This window comes from Stegodyphus dumicola, chromosome 6 (genome assembly GCF_044657685.1).
Source record: "Stegodyphus dumicola isolate Sdum_Otavi_A_Nest chromosome 6, ASM4465768v1".
NCBI classification, from domain to species: Eukaryota; Metazoa; Arthropoda; class Arachnida; order Araneae; family Eresidae; genus Stegodyphus; species Stegodyphus dumicola.
Window position 1 is genome coordinate 227,323,944 of NC_140773.1, and position 11,724 is coordinate 227,335,667.

Here is an 11,724-nt window from a genome sequence, read left to right on the forward strand (position 1 = left end):
CCCAGGGCAGGCGGCGAGGACGCCCCTTTGCTTACTGCCCCACAGAGTTTCCCCCTTCTACTTGCTTAATTGCTTAAAGTAGAGCGCAATGAAGGAAACCACTGGCGGTACATTTCTTAAGAACCACCGCTAGCTCAATCAATAAAGGTGATTTAAATAATGAAATGTTAATTCGCATGTCAAAAATCTCTTTGTACACAACATTTCTTATGTAGATCTTTCCATCATTTTTAAGCTCGCCTTGTAGAGGACCGTCCATTATTTTTAATTTTACGTCCGTTCTTTCACGAACTCTTGAACAGGCAACATAAAGTTCACCGTGTCCAAATGCAGGCTCAGGCAAAAAAATGCCAAACACGCTTAAGCGTTTGGCCCTGAGACATATTGATGATCATAGCAAAGGCAAGTTTTACAGGAAATTGTCTACCTCTCAATTGAAACAGCAACCCTGTGCCGTGGCAACTTCACCCCATTGGCTAGTACAGTTATGCAAACAACCAATAAACTATCGGCGACAAACAGACACGTAAGCCGCATATATATATATATATATATGGGGTGAAGTAACATTATCTCCTCCGAAACGGCTGGTTCCCGAGCTTAGCAAAGCACGCCGTTGGATTCTGCAGGTCCGTGGCACACCATTTTGACCATTCGCGTCTTCTTAGGACTTTAATTATCCGAGATATTAATTAAAAACTAATTTTCCCTACATTTTTCACTTTCTTTCTTGGGTTTTTCCCTATTAGAGGGATTTGGCTACGTGCCAAATTCTTTTTTCTCGAATATCTACGGAACGGCGCCGAGTTGATATTCGAGACGCGTAACCTTGGATTCCAAAAAATTCTCCGATCCCATCGATATCGTTCTCAGCTTTGTACAACTTTAATCGGGAGAGATATTAATTAAAAACTGCGGAAACGTTAATTACCGCGCTGATTTTTCCGAGTGGCAACAATAAACTAACAGCGAAACTAAGAATACAGAGGCAAGTGCATTTAACATTGAGTAACTGGGCATCTCTGCAATTCGGAGAAATATCGCCAAGCTAGCAACGGTTTTGGGGATTTATTTTGACCCCAAATTTGGGTTAAAAGCAACAAAAGTTACCAATTTTGGGACATTTTGTTCCGGACCCTGTATCACCGTAATATGTATCTAAATTAAATAAATGTAACTGGCTACTATGTTAGCTGTAACCGTAATTCCACCCTCGTATTGCTGTCCAGTAATTTCCAGAAGCAAAAAAGTACTAGAATTACTTCTCGGCCGGTGGAAAACTATTTAAGGCCGAAGAGAGAGCATCTGCACTCAGTTGCTTAGTTATTGTTGCGAGTTGTTGTTTAGATCCACGTGAACTGAAATAAATCTGAGTTTGCTTTCTCTTTAGATGCACTTTGCATTGCGTTGTGTTTAACATTTTTAATAGTTTGAGGTCTAACTACTGATTGTACTTTGTGATAGTGTGACACCTGTACGAGTATTTCTGTGGAAAATTCCAGAATTCTGAAATATTTCTTTTGATAAATAAATTTTATTAAGCTATTATCATCGGACTTGTGCATTCAATCTGTTACGAACCCATACACACGCAACAATATTCATCTAGATTTCATTGGTTTACTTCCACCTTCAAATGTATTTGCATATTGTCTAACAGCTGTCGATTGGTTCACTAGCTGATCTGAAGCAATTTCTATCTTCGATATTCAAGCCAAAAACAGTAGCGGAGACTTTCTATGCTAAATGGATCTCTCGCTTTGATATTACAACTGCTGTCACAACCACGAGGAAGGAATAGGAGGAAACCTTCCCCCCTGATCACCACCCATCAAGGACGTCAATTTGATTCTTGCTTATTTAAAGCTATAACAAAACTTCTAGGCGTATCACAAATACGTGCAACTGCTTGTCGTCCTCAAAGTAATGGCATAATTAAGAAATTTTATAGTCCTATAAAAATTGGCATTAATGCGTCATAAAACTAAAAAATGGACAGAAATTTTGCCGCGTTGCTGGGTCTGAGAATAGATCCTAAAGGCAAAATCGGTTTCATTTTCGATGAATTTGTGTAGGGAACTATAATTAAACGTCCAAGTGATTTCGTCGATACATCGAACACTGATACTGATCTTACTGAATACATCGAATAACTTGCAATCTGCATGCAGCAGCTTTAACCAAAACTAACTGGATCATACGAAACAAAAGCAGAGTTTACCTACAAAGATTTGAAAAACGTGTTCACATGTGTTTGTACGACGCGATGCAGCATGATGTCCACTTCAACCATCTTATGACGGCCTTTTTATCACTTGGCATACGGTTACACTTCGCTGCGAACTTACGCATGCAGCAGGCGTTTTTTCGTGAATCGCGCGGAAGTAGGGTTATTCAGGAAAATCGCAGTAAATCGAAAACTATTTCGTTTTTATGAACGAAACTTTTTTTTTATTTTACACTTAAATATATACTGCATGATTATTTAACGAAAAAAAAATAGATATTTTTACGAAATCACAAAAATAAACGATTTTTAAAATTTTAGAGTGTATTAAAAAATATTTTTTCATAACAAGTAAAAATAGAACTGCTAACACGTTAATAGTTCTTTACAGTATGGTACCGTTCAAAGCACTTTCCTCTATGAAGAGGAACATGGCAGAAGTTGCATATGAAACACGTTTTACTTCGCACTTTTTTGACTGCTCACACGTGACATTGTCTTTGTGGATTTTTCCGCAAATTCGTATTTTTTTTTTTTTTTTTTTTTTTTTGTAAAAGGGCTTCCGTGTTATCGACGCTGTTGTAGTAATTGTCCATATACAAATGGTGCCAGATGTAGTGTCGCTTCAGTTCCGTTAACTTTCTAATTAAATTTAGTTAAAGCGGAATGGCAACACCTTCTAGTCTCCGCGAAGAAAGAAGTAAACAAACTTCGGTTTTCTGTCACGCGATTCTACGTGCATGTAAAATGTAAATAAATCTTATGAATAAGAATCTATAACTTCGTAAGGAATAAAATATTGGTTCCATTGGAGTCAGAGAAGTGTTATTTTCCTACATTTGCATACCAGACACTTCACTGGTGTATCCCGGCGTGATCGAATTCTACAATGGCTGACGAAGACGAAACCGAAATTAAAGCAATAACTGCATCTGTCGCCAAGGTAAGCGTTAAAGTTCCTCCTTTTTGGAAGCTAGATCCTAAGATCTGGTTTATTCAACTAGAAGCACAATTTAGAAATGCAAAAATAAATGCAGATCAAACAAAATATGATTATGTTATAAATTCCATCGAACCCGATATTTTGTCACAGGTATCTGATATTTTGCTAAGTCCACCACAAGATAATAAATATGAGGCAATTAAAAATAGACTAATTTCATTATATGCTGATTCAGAGACTCAAAAAACCCAAAAATTACTGAGTGAATTAGAACTGGGTGACAAAAAGCCATCTCAATTGCTGTGTGAGATGCGTAATTTGGCGGGCGATAAAGTAACGAATACTTTCCTAAAAACATTGTGGCTACAACGTTTACCCGTTAATATGCGTAGCATTATGTCTGTTAGTAGTGAAGATTTGTCAAAAGTCGCTACAATGGCCAATAAGATTTGAGAATTAAACCCTGTTACTCCCCAAATAGCTGCTGCATCATCCATAACGGTAAAAACGGAAGTGATTGAAAGTTTACAGAAACAGGTTAGTGAACTTAGCTTACAAGTTTCTGCTTTAAACAAGCAACGCCACAGTTGTCCCTATTGTCGTAACCGATTCAAGTCAAGAGATAGGAGTTACAGTGGTAACAGATCTAGTGATATTTGTTACTATCATAAAAAATTCGGTGATAAGTCATTTAAGTGTAAACAACCCTGCAACTACTCATCAAAATCACAGACAAATAGTCCGGAAAACCAGCTCCCCGTCTCTCATTGACGACGGAGGGACAAGGGGTGCAGCTGAGTCGTCTTTTCATCAGCAACAAAGAATCGGCTACCCAATTTTTAATAGATACTGGGGCAGAAATTTCTGTCATTCCTCCCTTAGCTGCAGATAAAAAAAAATCTCAAAATTAGAACTCTTTACTGCAAATGGTACGAAAATTAAAACATATGGCCAAAAATTACTCAAGCTTGATCTTGGACTCAGACGATCATTCACATGGCCTTTTGTAATTGCGGAGGTAAACAAACCGATAATAGGTATGGATTTTCTTGCAAATTTTAACCTTTTGGTAGATTCTAAAAACCGCAAGTTGATTGATGGTACTACATTCTTAACAACCAATGGAACTCCTTGTTTTCAAAATAACAATAATAATATTCCGATTTTAATAAAGTTAAAAATCATAACATCGAACATTATATCGAAACCAGAGGTCCACCAGTTTTCGCTAAAGCCAGGAGACTATCAGCTGAGAAACTCAAAGCGGCTAAAAAGGAGTTTGAATTTATGCTCCAAATGGGTTTATGCAGGCCATCCAAAAGCAACTGGTCGAGCCCAGTACATCTCGCTATGAAGAAATCAGGTGATTGGAGACCTTGTGGAAACTATCGAGCGTTAAACAACGTCACGATTCCTGATAGATATCCTCTCCTATTTTTAACAGATTGCAGTTGCATTTTAGCTGGAAAAAGAGTTTTCTCATCCATAGACCTCATTAGAGCGTACCAACAAATTCCAGTTCGCGAAGAAGATATACCGAAAACGGCCATTCTCACTCCCTTTGGCTTATTCGAGTTCCTATTCATGACGTTCGGCCTACGAAATGCGACCCAAACGTTCCAACGTTTCATGAACGGTGTGTTGAATAGACTAGAATTCGTGTTTTGCTATTTGGATGATATTCTATAGCCTCTCCAGATGAAGAAACTCATCGAAAACATATACGAGCAGTCCTCGAGAGACTAAACGAATATGGCCTCTGTATTAATGCGACAAAGTGTAAATTTGGTCAAGCAAAACTTGCATTCCTGGGATACGAAGTGTCAGCTGAAGGACTTAAACCTCTTTCAACGAAAGTTGATGCCATCAAAAATTTCCCAGAACCAAAGTCATTTACTAGTTTAAGGCGATTTTTAGGTATGGTGAATTTTTATCACAGATTCATACCAAATTGTGCGAAACTGCAACAACATTGCTCAGTGGTATTAAAAAGAACTGCAGAAAAGAAATAACCTGGACGGCAGAAACAAGAAACGCCTTCCAGATCTTAAAAGATGCACTTATTCATACCACAAACTTAACTCACTCATCCGAAAAGGCTGAAATATCGCTAACAACGATGCTTCCGATACTGCCATTGGAGCCGTTTTACATCAGATTGTGAATAATGAAAAACAACCCTTAAGTTTCTTTTCCCGAAATTTGACATCAGCACAACAAAAATGTAGTGCCTACGACAGAGAACTCTTAGCCATCTATACAGCAGTAAAACATTTCAAATACATCTTAGAAGGGCGAACTTTTGCAATATACAAGGATCACAAACCACTAACATTTGCCTTCCAACAAAATTTGGAAAAAGCTTCGCCACGACAAGCTAGACAACTATCATATATTGGCTAGTTCTCAACCTATATCCGATTCATACAAGGACATGAAAATACCGTCGCTGACGCTCTCTCTCGCATAGACACCATTTCTGTACAATCTGCAATAGACTTACAAACTATAGTAGACTGTCAAGAAGATGAAGACTTGAAGATACTTAAAAACAACCCAAACTTTAAAATCCTACAGATCCCTATACCGGACAGCGACAAGAAAATTTACTGTGATACTTCTACAAATTATCCCTGCAAAGTTTCGGCAGAAAATATTTTTTTCAATCCATAATTTATCTCATCCTGGAATAAGATCCACGATAAAATTGATAACACGACGTTTCATTATGGCCCAATATGAATAAAGACTGCCAACTATGGACTAGAGCATGTTTATCTTGCCAAAGATCTAAAGTTCACAGACATACACAGTCATCTTTGGGAGAATTCAAAGTACCTCCTCACAGATTCCAGCATTTAAACATAGATCTGGTGGGTCCGCTACCTCCTTGCAAAGGATTCAAATACCTTCTAACCATCATCGATCGTTATACACGATGGATCGAAGCGGTACCGTTAGAAGATCAATCAGCAGAATCTATTGCTAAAGCTTTGATTTATACTTGGTTTTCACGCTTTGGAATTCCGAGTCGCATAACATCTGACCAAGGTCGGCAATTTGATAGCCAACTTTTTCAAGCTTTAGGAAAATATCTTGGTTTTCATACAAACACTACAACTACGTACCATCCACAGGCAAATGGCCTGATTGAAAGACAACACCGAACTTTAAAAGCAAGTCTCAAATGTCATCTACTCGAATCAAAATCATGGCTGGAAGCATTGCCTTTCGTTCTTTTAGGCATAAGATCTGCCATCAAGAAAGACTTAGATTGCTCATCCGCAGAACTTGCATACGGAACCCCTTTAGTACAACCTCATATGAAACAGTCAACAGTACCTCATATGAAACATATAGTTCAACAGTATCTCATATGAAACAGTCTGAATTTTCTCAAAATCTTCAGAAAATAATAAGAGCTATGAAGCCAAGTTCTACCATCACCCATGGAAATAGAACAGTCTTTGTTTCTAAACATCTTTCCAACTGTTCTCACGTATTCCTATACAACAACATTAATAATTCGTCACTACAGCCTGTCTATCTTGGACCGTATCCTGTAAAAGCAAGAAAGGATAAGTACTTCGATATTGAAATCCAAGGAAAAGTTAAAAGAGTTTCAATAGACAGACTAAAGCCATGTTTCCTAGTGCAAGATTCTGATATTCCTTTTCAAAACTCCCATTCCAAGAAAGCGGAACTTGGGGAAACACCTGCACTCAAGAATAATTGAAGAAACTGAAGAAAATTCAGAAACTCATCATGAAACCAAGACTACTAGAACCGGCAGACATTTGAAGTTCCCCAGTCACTTTAAAGACTATCTTCCATAATTGCTGTCACTAGGAAGAAGGTGTGTAGTGTCGCTTCAGTTCCGTTAAGTGTCTAATTAAATTTAGTTAAAGTGGAATGGCAACACCTTCTTGTCTCTGCGAAGAACGAAGTAAACAAACTTCGGTTTTCTGTCACGCGATTCTATGGGCATGTAAAATGTAAATAAATCTTATAAATAAGAATCTATAACTTCGTAAGGAATAAAATATTGGTTCCATTGGAGTCAGAGAAGTGTTATTTTTCTACATTTGCATACCAGACAATTCACCAGACATCAGTATATGGCGAAACTATTGTGAGTATCGTTTCAATGAAACGTAATCCTTGAGCTGCATAAATTTCAAAATTGCAAATATAACCAGTGTCACTTTCAGACAATATTTGTAAGAGTATGCCGTATTTTATAATTTTTCCAGCGTTGTAAACTCTAAAAAACAGTTGTTCTCTCCAAGGTATTATGCCCTCATTTAACGATACTTGTTGTTTCGGTTTGTAAATGTTATTGAATTTTTCAACAAAATAATTTAGCATAGGCCTGACTTACTAATCGATCAGAATAATGATCAGTATGAATCAGCTATGAATAATCGATCAGAATCGTCTGTGATGTCTTCATTGTTATTGAAATGCCAAGTCTTCCATATTTGGCGAAATCTATCCCTTGACATAGTTTTTTTTAAAAAAACGGTGTATTTGTGCAAGCATCAGTTGACCAATAATCGTCACGGGCGTCTTTACGAACTTGTCCCATGAAAATAATAAGCCCTAAAAATTTCTTCATCTCCGGAATCGTAATATCTCTCCATTTCATGCTTTTGGGAGATATTTTGAACTGATTCATATTTTGATAATAATACCTGTTTGATTCCGCGACTAAATATGCAAAAAAAGTCATCGCCTATAAATAACTCTACTGCATCAGCTGTGGATTCAGAAACATTAGCCATGTAATTATCCCAGGATGACCCAAAAACTCTTCAGGCCCGTTCCCACTGGGGTTTATCTGAGCTAACGGAGTCATCGTAACTTGTTGAAAGAAAAAATGCAAAGCGTTGCCTAGCAACGCAAACAACATCCATATAATGTCTAGATTTGTGGTGGTTAGCGGGTATCCACCACAAATCTACTAAATTCGTATTTTTACGTGACCCGCGCTCCAGTGACAGACTGCAAAAAACGTAAAAATACGTTGCCCGTATGCCAAGTGTTAAAGAGGTCAAACGTGGTGCAAAAGTTTTCAGATTAACTATTCACAGAAAAGTAGTGTTAACTAGTCGTATGGGGGGGGAACGAGCATTCATATCTAATACTGAGATGCCTTTCTGGTACATTGTTGTTGCTAATGCTCACTTGTCTGGCTTATAGTCAACCCAAGCCCCGAAATTTATCGGGGCAAGTTTACGCCTATCGTTGGCAATAGCCTTGAGCCCTTTACCTGTGACAGTGCGATTTAGCTCAGCTCCGCCTCCAATTTTGATGGAGAGCATCCCGGGGCGGGGACAGTTCCGAGGGTCTCCTACTCTTTATCCCCAACCAGCAACCTCTCAAGAGGAGGTGCGAAACGACATACTCCGACGTTACAAAAGTAATAACTATTTCAGTAATAGCATAACAAAAGCCATAACTTCCCGAACAGTGTCAAAAGATTTAGCAATCTGATATCATGTCAAAAATGCGTCAAAGCCTCTCCATTTTAGAGAGTTGACCAACCCATGATTCTGCAACCCGTCTGATATCATCTTTAACTATAACAAATCAGAGGATGTAAATTCACAACCGATAAATAAAAAAAGCCTGATTAATTCAATCTGCTAAAATGTTCCAGACTAAAGCCCGTTTCCATTAGTGCGTTGCTAACGCGTAGCGTCATTGGGAGAAACGCATAAGCAGACGGAAGACCGTTTACATTTTTGCGTTGAATTTATGCGTACGGAAGTTCGGTGGTTGATTGCATTTATTGCCACCAGATGTCTCTGTAATTAACTTCTGCTTATGAACTGTGAAAGTAAAGTACGCTAGTAATTTTTAGTAAGGTTACAATGCATTTTATGAACATCACTAATTGCAGAGAAGCTGAAGTAATATTTAACAATTTCTTTGCGTGTCTAGAAACTTTAAATATTAATAAAATAATATATAATTAAAACTAAAACGTACTATTACTGCAAAACAAAGTTAAATACATTCCAAAATAGTTGGTATTTTAAAAATACACAGAAACTATAAAGAAAGGTTCACAAAACTCCCTATGCTTGTATAACGCTGACTGCCACATGAGATTGTATATTTTTAAAATGTACCCAAATATGGAGAGAAAACAGGTAATATATAAAATTTTAGCATCAATTTCTTCAGTGTCATAGCTGGATAATTTATTAGAAATCTCGTTTGTTTTAAAATGCACTCTGCACAGTTATGTTTTACTCATAATCCATAAAATATTATTTTTAATTTATAAATTTTAAATTCATATGTCTTTTTATAGAAGAAAATATAAAGAAAAGCATTTATATATATATATATAACATAAAGAAAATGGAAATATTTGATTAATTAATACCTTTGCTTCAGCTGGATAGGGCTGAATTTTAAAGCAATCAATTTAATATTTTTTTAAATGTTTTATTAAAAATAGTTAGGGCGTTAATACTGTCTCATGTTAATTGGAAGTGAAAGTTTAGAGCTGGAAACATCCCAAAGTCTCAGCACATGTATGTGCATTCACAAGTAAAACGAAATATATATATATATATACATACACAGGGAGTATGCTTTAAATTCGTATTATATTATAACTTTTAAAACAAATTCTTGCAGGGAAAATTTTAATAAATAAGAGCATAGATAAAACATTATATTCAATGCAAATAATAATAGAAATATATTTTAAAATGCAAATATAAATTAAATTGGAACACGGAGCTAAGAAAGTTGCAGACAGGGTGGAAAAAGAGTATGGGATCCGAACTCACGACACCAAAAGGGCAAACCCCACTGCCGTCAGCTTTGCCACATCATACGAACGTGATTAGCAATTTTATCTTATATACTTTATCAAGTAAATGATTACTTAAAACTAAATTTTTTGGTCTTATTTCAGTGTGCTATCTTCTAAAAAATTGACCTGAGTATGTTCTTCAGCATCTAAGGCATTTCTTACAAAAATATAATTTTAAAGTGGCGTACCAATTGAAGTCAGACGGACTGCTAAAATATATTCGGAGTGAAAGATGTGCTTACAAATATATGTTAGCGAAAAACGTATATTCATAAATAGAAATACAATTTTAACATACTTTTTAATGCAGTAGAATATTTAAAAGGCTATCAAATTTAATTTATAAATAACGTTATTAGTTTTTACCTATTTCAAAAGAAAAAAATGTTTAATGCCGGATTTGTTAATTCTTTCCCTGATCCAGCGTTCATCGCTACTTCTGCCGCCATTAGCTTTTGGTGACAGCACCTGATTGCTTCTTTTTTACCACGTGCCTCCAATGCTTCCGCAGACATAGGGATTTGATCAACTTCTTCGCTACTGAAGACTTTGCACTTTTATTACAAGTGCACGACTCTTCCATTTTATGGAATTTAACGAACTTTTGCAGGTCCTTAGAAGATTAATAAGCATGTAGTGGTAAAGGCCTTCGGGTGAAACACCACTTAACGAATGATGATCTCCGATCATAGGGATAGAAGTTGAACATTGTTGCAGTTCAGCTTCACTTTCTCACCGCTCTGTCCGATCTTTTTCCATTTGTTCGCTTTTTCGCCTTGTCTTGGCCTGGGATGCATGGTCACCCCCTTTCTCTCTCGCCTCTAACTTTTAATTTACCCGCTCGGACTCTACTACTGTCATGTGCCCTCTGGGCCTTTTATCATGAGCCGGAAACGTCGCGCTTCGCGCGATGTATTGGCAATACTTGTACGGATACGGATAGAACATTGTTGAACTTCATCCGCACATCGACCGGATTGCAGATGTCAATCAAAGTGAATTCGCTCGCTGATTGGCGAACCGCATACGCATTCGCAATAGTGGAAACGGGCTTTAAGCAAGTATTCAGAATGCTTTAAAACTCTTGAATAGACAGACTCTGATGGCTAGCAAAATCCTCACATAATGTGGATAACAACTGTACTTGTATTCTAAATAATTTCTTCGAATACATTTAATATTTATTACAAATTGTTGTTATATTTGTTGGTACAGGTTCTCATAGATTTCTAATAAATGTTTTTAGTTGCATATGCAGATAATGCGAAATCTAAATAAAACACCAGTGTCTGCAATGGAGTCGCCCCTCTAGCGCACCACCGCCCCATACGCTTAATTCGTCACCTGTTACAATGACAATATAACTAAAAAAAAGCAAGTGTTTTAAAATTTGTCATACTTTGTAACGTTCTTTCAGTAAGACGATTTCAAAACACCTCCGTATGTCATAACAGTTGAGAGGAAATTCAGATGCACTGAGTGTGAAGTAATGCAATGTCGCTTGGTCGATGCCGAATTGAACCGATGGCAAATCAGAGCAAAATCCTGAAAGGAATATAAATAAAGAAATAAATAAATCTGAAAGCATTCAGATTTTTTTAATTACGCCCAAAGGATCTTTTTTTTTTTAACGTTTTCTGTGTTACCTTTATTCAATATCATGTTTTTCGTACTTAAACCATAAAATTCAATTCAACAGCAATATCACAAAATGATTTA